The following is a 9801-nucleotide window of genomic DNA, read 5'->3' on the forward strand; positions in this document are numbered from 1 at the left end:
CTACCAAAATAGATCTACTGAAACTTACCAAATCAGACATTCAAAACTGTCTGTTCAACAGGAATTGAAACCTCATTTTTATATGAATTACGTTCATTTATTTTCTTTCTCCCTCTGGATTTTTGCTTCACTTGTGAATGAAATAGTGTAAAATAGATTTACGTTAGAAAATTATTTTGGTGCACAATCCTGACTGTATTCTACCAACAAAATGTCTATTGTGGTGCCAGAGGAAGGAACTGAAAATTCATTTAAATGGAACCTACAAAAAATTGAAACTTATTTTCAGGTAGACTTGGATTTTAATGTCAGGGTCCTGTTTAGCAATTGTGCTTTACAGCACTGACGCTGTTCTATGGGCTATTAACAGTGATTTGTCTCTTTGTTTAGCCTTATCACCACTGTTCAAGTTGCTCCAGTGGGAAGCCTCAAGAAGTGGGATTGATCCCAATGTGTCTCCTAACTCCAAACCTGTATGTCTGTTGTGCCCAGTTTTCAGTTCAGGGAAGTGATGTTTTGTCTTCATGAAGGCTGCAGAGTCTGCTCATGTGTGAGTTGCAGAATTTAAGCGTGATGACTTTAGGAAAGGATGAAGTTCCAGCTTGAACTGTGAATTTCCTGACTTCTGATCAAAACCAGATGCTTGGTACTGTTATAATATGGAGTTTTGTGGGTGAATATGGCAATGCTTTATTTCATAATCTAATGGGAATTGTAAAGTAGTACCTGACAGTATCAATATTTAAATGTCCCAGTGTTAGCATATTAAAACAATAGCAATTCTTTGTTCATGACACAGCTGAGGTGCAAATCCATATGTTGATGCCCTCAGATAAATGTGTCAGATGTAAGAGAGAAACATAGTCTCTCAGGACAGCATTTGAGGGCCAAATGCAGACTCATATGGGATATCTTTACAGATTGATTTCTTAGAGATATGAAAAAGAAATGTAAACATCCTTGCAAAAGGGTTTCTGCATGTATGACTGTGTGTTATGTATTGTTTCTGTCCATTTATGGCAGAAAGAAATGGTATAGTGTGTCATATAGGTGTTTCTACATTACATGCTAGTTGCTGCCTCAGTGTGTCAATGAGATTTCAAGGAAAATCATGTCCAACACAGCTGCCTACCCTGTGCCAGTGCCAGGTAGTGGTTATACAGCAAACAGGAAGCTCTGCTTGCCCACAAATCAGAGGAGTTTGGTGCCTCATGATTTCTCCCTATTTAGCAATGGCAAAATGTCCTGATGTGAATGCGTATACTAATGAAACTTTCCTTTATCTGTGGCTGGCAGGGAGGCACAGCACAAACTTGTGTTTTCTTACCCATCTCTCCTTTTGCTCTTTTGCAGGAGCTGCTCCATCTGCTTTCATCAATGTTTTCCCAAAGCTGCCGTGAACACATGCATGATTTCACATTCATAAGTTGAATGCCATGTAGGCAGCAGTTTTTATACCTATGGTGTTTACGGTGTGGACTCTCAGGTGTCTCATAACAGGGCTGACCACAGGCTGCAACCTTCCCCATGAAGCAGTTCTGGTTTGGCTCCCTCACTCTTCTCCCCTAATGCCTATTTTAAGGAGAAAAAAAAAAAAAAAAAAAAAAAGATAGTGTATTTGAACTCTCAGATTCTCTGTCTCAGCTACTTAAAACTGTCCCACAGGTACAAAAATACGGGAAGGAGAGAGCTGGCCCAAACCATCAGACATTGTTTTTCATTGGGAATTTGCCTTAGAACAAACCACCACGATGAAGTGTCTTTATTTTTGAGTTACGATGGTCAAAATTTTGCAAGTTTTCACTTGTGAAGCTCAATTCCTAAATTGAACACCATGGTTTTGTTCCACTTTACAGCTGTTGTGTCTGAGGTGAAAGATGCTGGGGAAGATTATATTGCCTACAACCTGTCTCCTTATTTCTGTGCCAGGAGATCCATATTTCCATAGGGAGTACAGACAAAGGCATTATACGGATGAAAGTCTGGATCATCCTGGGCAAGGTCCATCACTATAATCACTTTTGATCTATAGGGGAAAAAAAAAAGGAAAAAAAAAAAAAGTCCTCTTGCATTAGATCTATTTGGTGTTTGTGAAGACATATGGAGTGAGAATACTGGAAACCACATGCCCACATTTATCTGCAGGTTGGGGATTAACTTCCTGACGGGTGAGAAAGAAGTTGTCTCAAATCTCGTTCAAATGTTTCCTTTGTTTCGGTAAATCTTGGAAGAGACACAAATTATAGCAAATATGTAATTTTGACATGAAAAGCAGTCCATAAGGGCCTGAAATGAAGCCACAAATTCCCTTCAGTTAGGCATGGAGATTAAGTGTGGCTCGCTTGCAAATAATATGCTCTTGCCTGTTGCAGTTCCAAAGATTGGTCTTCCTCTCTTTCTCTCTTTTTAATTGGAAAAAAAAAAAAAAACAAACAAACCACATTTTCCCCAATAGCTCTGCCAGCCTCCAAAGGGGTGTTGAATCTCTCCTCCAAGTGGGACATAGCAACACTTTGAAGTCATTTTATGTATATACTGATGTCAGCTAGTTAAGGATCTTGTTGTCAGGTGGCAGGTGGCAGATGAAGGTAAGAGCAGGAGCTCAAGGAGGGCATCCTCATGTGCTGTCAAACTCTGACATTCACTGTAACAGAGAAGGTATGACTTCTTGCACCAGTGTAGTCCAGCAACTTTCTCTTCTGTTCCCAGCTATGCTGTGTAACTTCTCTTTGTGGTTGGACAATGCAGTAAATGTCCTAGCTGTTCTGCACATGGTCATAAGAAAAATAGAATCACAGAACACAGGGAATTGAAAGAGACCTCTAGAGATTATCAAGTCCAACTGCCCTGGTAAAACAGGTTCCCTATATATGGTATTGCTGCACAATGCAGCAATATTGATTAGCTAGGAAGTAGCATATTGGTTTTTTGTTCACTTGTCCTCCAGTGATGCTGGCAGACATCCTATGTGGGGAAAAATATGTACTACTGAAATAGCTACAAAAATTATCCACCTGAATGATCATTTGCATCAGCTCATTAGCCCTGCTGTATACTCTACTGTTAGTATGTGTGTGTGTGCCAGCTGTCCATATATTTTTTTTACTGCTCTCAACACTACAAAGTGGCAGCAGACTGAGAAACATAAAAAGTTGCTGTTATTTCGTCCTTCTCCAGTGAAGATCCTATTATGTTATGTTATGTCATTCAAATTAGAGAGCAGAATTTTGTCTTCAGTCTTGCTTTGGATTTATTTAAGTCAGATGTTGATATCAGTGATGGGCTTTCTACTCACAACAGTGAAAGCAGAGCAACTTGATGTTTTTACTTTACTTGTGTTTTCAACTTCTCTGGCATTGCCCCTTAGGATGTGCTGGGGAAAAGTAAAAAGAAGCCAACCCTTAAGTCCCTGTAAGCAAAATAGGATGTTAGGTTAAGCAGTCTACTAGGACTGAGTGAAAGCTCTGCATTATCAAACATGTTGCTTGTGAAATGGGTTGGAAGTAGTGCTAGGAGGAGTTTGCAAAACACATCAGTAGCTCTGTGAGCTCTGTGCAGGCCTCAGGAGGAAGGGAGGGAGCCTCTCCCCTTTTATTATCCGAGGAGCATCAGTCCCTTTGGTCAGACTGCTAGGCGCCTCCTGGAGCTTAACCTCAGATTAACATCTGCTTCATTTCAGTGTCTGTCTGATAGTGATGTCAATAAACATCATCATCTTACAGTAAAAACTGATAATTAAGTCTGTGCCTGCTGACTCGTTATCTTTTGTGCCCAGGGGAATAGTTGCAGATAGCATAGATTAAATAGATAGGAATATTTTATATTTCACTCAATAATGAGTATGAAGATCTCGTAAGCACGATCAGGGATTAGGCACCTATAGTGTGTGCCTATAGACCACTGAAGTGCAGAGCAAGGCAGACTGTCCTGGCATTGGTCTGAGCCTGCTGTCAGTGAGTGCAGCTCATTGCTCAGACAGACTGGTATCTGTGGCACTGGAATGGACTGCTGTCCTAGTTCCTGCCTCTGTGAGGTTTTGTGGCTACTGAAAAGGAGTGGTTTGTAGGGAAAACACATCAGTAAGAAGTTACTTTCCATATGTGCGTGTAACTAAGAGCACTCGCACAGTTTTGTAGTTAAATTTAGTGTCAGGCTTTGGTTGAACAGAGCCACGACTGAACTGTAAAAATCCTTTATTAGTGACTCCCTCCAGACTGCCCAATAGTGTCTGGTAGTAAACAGTCCCTAAAGTTAGTGGGCGTACAGCTCCACCCATGATGAGGAGCAAGAAACCTCACAAACCAAAGCACAAGGCACTTTCTAGTGTTATGTGGGAACCCCGCTAGCAACCATACCTTTCTTGGTCAGCAGATTGCCTCCAAGCTGACAGAAAAGACAGTCCTGTCTTCTGTGTGGTAACACTCCAGTGCTGTGCTGAATTCAAAGTTCCTGTTGACTGCTATTTCTTGCTCAGACCTGCTCAAGTGGTCCATGCAATGCAAGCATAGAAAACTGCAACTTTGGGAAGGTTTATTTTGATATTTAGCTTAATGCACCACCATCACTTTTTTGGATGGTGATACAGGCTTGAGTGGAGGACTTTGGATTGCGAAGACAGAATGAGGAGAAGAGACAAAAATCCTGTAGTTAATTTTAACTTTTTAAGCAGTCAGCCTGTGCATTTGTACCTTTGGAAAAAGTCACTGTGAGGAAATGTAAATGAAGTTCTGCGCTACCACCAGCTTTCATGAGATTAAAGCAGATATAGGTGCAACGTAGCAGTGATTTGATACACCACAAAAGATGGATCCAGGGACTCATATTTGATGAATATTTACAGATCTGAGACAAGTCTTTCCTACTTCAGTTAATCTCTATCATTAAAACATGGGAGAATATCATGGATTAATATATTTTACATCGTGAAAGCCTAATCTCATTAAAATCAAAAGTAACTATGCTCTTGATCTTAATAGGTTATCATTTCAGTCATTTAAATAATTTATATATTTTAAAAAGACTTGTTTGTAGCTCTGTGGGAGTATTCAGTGCAGAGTCAATCAGAGATCTACAACATGTATTGAGAGTTTGTGTAATGCTTCAGAGCAAGGCCCAGCTGGAAGCAAAATGGGGTGTGAGGAAAGATAATAAGGCACATTATTCAAAATCTTCACTGACAGAACAAACCTCATTTGCCAAAGCTTAGGCTAAAAGTTTTTGCTTCACTTTTCCCATGTGGGAAAGCCACTTGCATTAACCCACTTAGCCTCCCATAAATGTCAGTTTGTAGAGAGAAGGGAGAAAGCTTTGCTCTTTCCCCTTATCCCAGAGGAGAAGAGGTGACACTTGAGCTTTGTTTGGCTAAACTTGTTTATAGCTCTATTTTGTTTGGCTAAATCTGTTTGTAATTTTATTTTCCATTAGGAGAAGAAACTTTAGGGAGAACAGCCCTGTCAAAAAAAATGTCATGGGGGTACCGGGGGATGGCAGCTGGACATGAACCAGCAGAGTGTGCATGCAGCCCTGGAAGCCAACGGTGTCCTGGGCTGCATCAACAGAAGTGTGGCCAGCAGGGCAAGGGAGGTGATCTTGCTGCTTTGCTCTGGGCTTGTGAGGCCTCACCTGGAGTACTGCATCTAAATGGGGAGTTGTCAGTACAGGAGAGACATAGACCTGTTAGAGCACATCCAGAAGAGGGTTACAAAAATGAAGCAAGGGATGGAATATCTCTTCTATGAGGACATGCTGAGAGCTGGAGCTGTTCAGCCTGGAAATGAGAACTCTCTGAGGAGACCTGAGAGCAGATTTTCAGCATCTAAAGGGTAGGTATAAGAAATAAGGGGACAGACTTTTCAGCAGATTCTGCTGTGACAGGGGAAATGGCTTCAAATTAAAAGAGGTGAGATTTAGCTTGGACATAATGAAGAATTTATTCTACAATGAGGGCAGTGATGCACTGGAACAGGTTGCCTGGAGAGGCTGTGGATGCCCCTTCCCTGGAGATACCTGAAGTCAGGCTGGAGGGGATTTGAGCACCAGATGGAACAGTAAGTATCCCTGTTCATTGCAAGGGATTTGGGCAAGATGACCTTTAATAGTCTCTTCCAACTCAAAAGAATCTATGATTGTACAAGTAAGTGTGGCAAAGCTTTGGTGAGATTATGTATGTTCTCAGAACTCTCGATTTTGAAGCATGTTTTGCTGCTGATCCAGTGGTTTCCAATCTGTAGGGACATTCTGAACCTCTTGGATGCAATTAAGGGCTTGTTCACTGTGGTTTTTTGAGGGTGTAGGGGCTCTTTTGGCACACGAGAACTTTCTCACCTATAATAGAAGTAGCTAGCTGGAATTCTACATGAATCACATCCCTATTCCACCCTACTTGTTGAGTCTGAGGGCTTGGACAACACTTTGCCCTTCCTCTCAGGGCACATCTCATGTACTTGTGATGCTGTGTTGTGATCTCTTCCCTGCTCCAGGGCTTGATGGGCCAGGTGGCTGTTCAGCTGGTCCTGCAAACTGCTGTCTGGCTTTTCCTGACACACAAGGCCACAGGGCTGCTTTTCAGCCTGTACAATGACAGCTTCAGATCATCATCTGTCCTTAGAATAACTTGCTGGGGAAAGTGGTCTTTGGCTTGATTAAATACTGTGGACTTTTCATCTGGCTGGCAGGGCTGGAGGCAGTTAGGTGGCAGTGCCGGGTTGAAGCATCCATCTTTTCCTGACACAAAGTTCTGGGCTGTGTAGCAGGCATGGAGCTGGCTGGTGAGATGGGGCAGGTGAAACCTGAACAGCTTGGATTGATTGGGTAATTTGTGCATGTTGCTTTGAACACATGAACAGCCAAAAAATGCCAGTCAGTGTTACGAAGTGCCTAATAGAGCTTTTTCATTTACTGGTGCTGTTTTTTTGTTTTTTTGTTTTTTTGTTTTTTTGCTTTTTGTTGTTGTTGTTTGTTTGCTTGTTTTTGGTGTGTGTGCATTGGTAAAGAGCTTCTGGGAAAAGGAACTGTAGTTGCTAACATTCAGAGAGTAAAATGTTGGGTTACCTGTTCAGTGGCGTCTTGGAAAAATTACGTCTGATAATGTGCCTGATTAAAGTAAAATCAAAATTAATGGAGTGGGGCTCACATTAATGGAGCAAAGCCAGCTCCCAGCCTTTGCTCTTTGAACCCTTTTGAAATTTCTGGAACCATATCGATCCCTCTCAGAAACCTTTCTACTTCCCTAAATGTATTTTCAGCTACATTTCTCAAAGGAATGCATTATTATTGGCCTATATTTACATTTATAGAAAAAAACACTTCCATCTGAACTCTTAAGTGCTTTACTGATGTTAATGAATTCTGGCTGGAGAGAAACATTATTTGTGTTTATGAATATGGCACCTGAGGCAAAGAGTGAGCGAGCTCTTTCGATGCATTAATGCATTAGGGCAGCTGCATAGCCCCAGCACTTTGCAGCCAGGCTTCACCCCGCATCTCTGCCTCTGTCCTTGAGGTCTAACACAACACCTCAGCCTCAACACAGTGGGCTCCACAGACTTCCTGGCCAGATTGTGTGCAAAACAGGAAGGGACCCAAACCCTCAGCCTCTGGTCCATGCAGCATGCTCTTCTCTGCGGTTGGATTGACTTAAACTGAGTGGCTTCCAGAATGTCCCTGTGGGACAACAGCACCCTCAGGTGTCACTTAGGTGTTAACCACGCTCTCTCTTTCAGTGCTCTCACCTAAAATAAAAGTCATAGAATCATTAACATTGAAAAGACAAATAAGATCATCTAGTCCAACCATCGAATGAGGAGCACTTTCAAATAACTTGCTTCTGCAGATTTCATTGTTTTCAATGATTTCTGGTTGAGTTGCAGCCTCCACAGATGTAGTGAACCCCAGCTCCCAGGTCTCCTGCTTGCCTTGGCCAAGTCAGCTGCCATCTCAAGAGAGAGATGGGCACACATCTGTACCACTGGCACCTTGATTTCTGAGTAGCAGAGACCTAAGAGCACAGGACAGAGAGGAACTGTGGCAGCCTCAGCCAGGGATCTACACAGTGCATCAGAACAGCACCACATAAGCCAGAGAGCATGCATATAGTCAGGGAGCCATTCAGTAGCAGCTTGCTGAAGCCGAATGCAGCTTCCAAGCCTTTGATTTTTGTTTTATCCTCCTCTTGAGGCATATCTCAGGGGGCTGGGAGGATGTGTCTGATGTTGCAGATGTGACAGGATCAGGGCCAGGGAGTGGCTGTTTATCAAGGGCATGGTACAAGTTCTCTTCCAGCAGGATAGTTCAGAGATCTGGAGCAACAGAAGGGAAGAAATTTGCAAATCGCTGTTATTTGTTTCCAGGTTCTGCTCCTAGTGAATTCCTAGAATCATAGAATCATTTAAGTTGGAAGGGACCCCTAAAGGTCATCTGATCCAAATCCCTTGCAATGAACAGGGACACCTACATCTCCACCAGGTGCTCAGAGCCCCTCCAGCCTGACTTCAGGTATCTCCAGGGAAGGGGCGTCCCATTTCTCTAGGCAACATGTTCCAGTGCATCACTGCCCTCATTGTAAAACAACTTCTTCCTTACATCCCAGCAAAATCTCCCCTCTTAGTTTGAAGCCATTTCCCCTGGTCATGTTACAGCAGATCCTGCTAAAGAGTCTGTCCCCTTATTTCTTATACTTACCCTTTAGATGCTGAAAATCTGCTCTCAGGTCTCCTCAGAGCATTCTCTTCTCCAGACTGAACTGCCCCAGCTCTCTCAGCATGTCCTCATAGAAGAAGTGTTCCATCCGTTGCTTCATTTTTGTAGCCCTCCTCTGGATGTGCTCTAACAGGTCTATGTCTCTCCTGTACTGAGGACTCCACATCTGGACACAGTACTCCAGGTGAGTACAGGCCTCTCTCTCTTCCTTCTGTCTTAGCATAGCTTTCAGGAGGATCTGCTCCATGATGTTCCCAGGCACAGAGATGATACTAACAGCTTGATAGTACCCTGGGTCATCCTTTCTACCCCTCTTAAAAATGGATGTGAGACTGTTTTTTTTTCCCCCAGTTACTGAAGACCTGATCACCATGACTCTTCAAATACCATCAAGAGTGGCTTAGCAGCTACATCAGCCAATTCCCTCAGGACTTGGGGTTGCACTTACATCTCATTGAGACCCATAGACTTATGGATGTTAGGCTTATGGACTTAAAAGCTTATGAAATTACTGCTCCAATTTTTCCACGTACAATACAACTTGAGTTGCATTCCAAGATTTCTTGGAGGCAGCAGATGGTGACCTCCCAGGTGAGTTTCCTCCTTACTTATTCTACAGACAGTTTTCTCTCTTCTCTTTCTTTTTTTCCAACTGATAAATATCGTTGCTATTGACACCAAGCAAATCAAAATGCACAAATTCACATTGTAAAAACTGGGTGTGAACTTCTGTGAAGCTTTAAAATAAGGCACTATTAAACCCCCAGCCTGTACTCCTGCCAGACAGAATCATTAAACAAAGAACTGTGAACCAATTAATCTAACTTAAAAAACAGCGTTTCTCCCAAAGCTCTTATTAAACTTTTTGGAAAGTGCTAGGAGAATTTGGCAATTCAATGTATCTTTGACAACGTTCATAGCAACAGTGTTGACATGCATAGGAATTTGTGCAGAATTTTTCCCTTTTTTTGGGAGGGGGGAAGGAGAAGAGAGGGCAGGAGGTACCTGTAGAAATTTTTTTCTGTTGCTTTCAAGCAAAATTTCCTATGTGCAACTGGATCTTAGAAGGGTGTGAAGACTAAGTGAGGATCTACACAGGTTTTT

Source organism: Tympanuchus pallidicinctus, unplaced genomic scaffold (assembly GCF_026119805.1).
Source record: "Tympanuchus pallidicinctus isolate F22 unplaced genomic scaffold, pur_lepc_1.0 scaffold2, whole genome shotgun sequence".
In the NCBI taxonomy this organism is placed as follows: domain Eukaryota; kingdom Metazoa; phylum Chordata; class Aves; order Galliformes; family Phasianidae; genus Tympanuchus; species Tympanuchus pallidicinctus.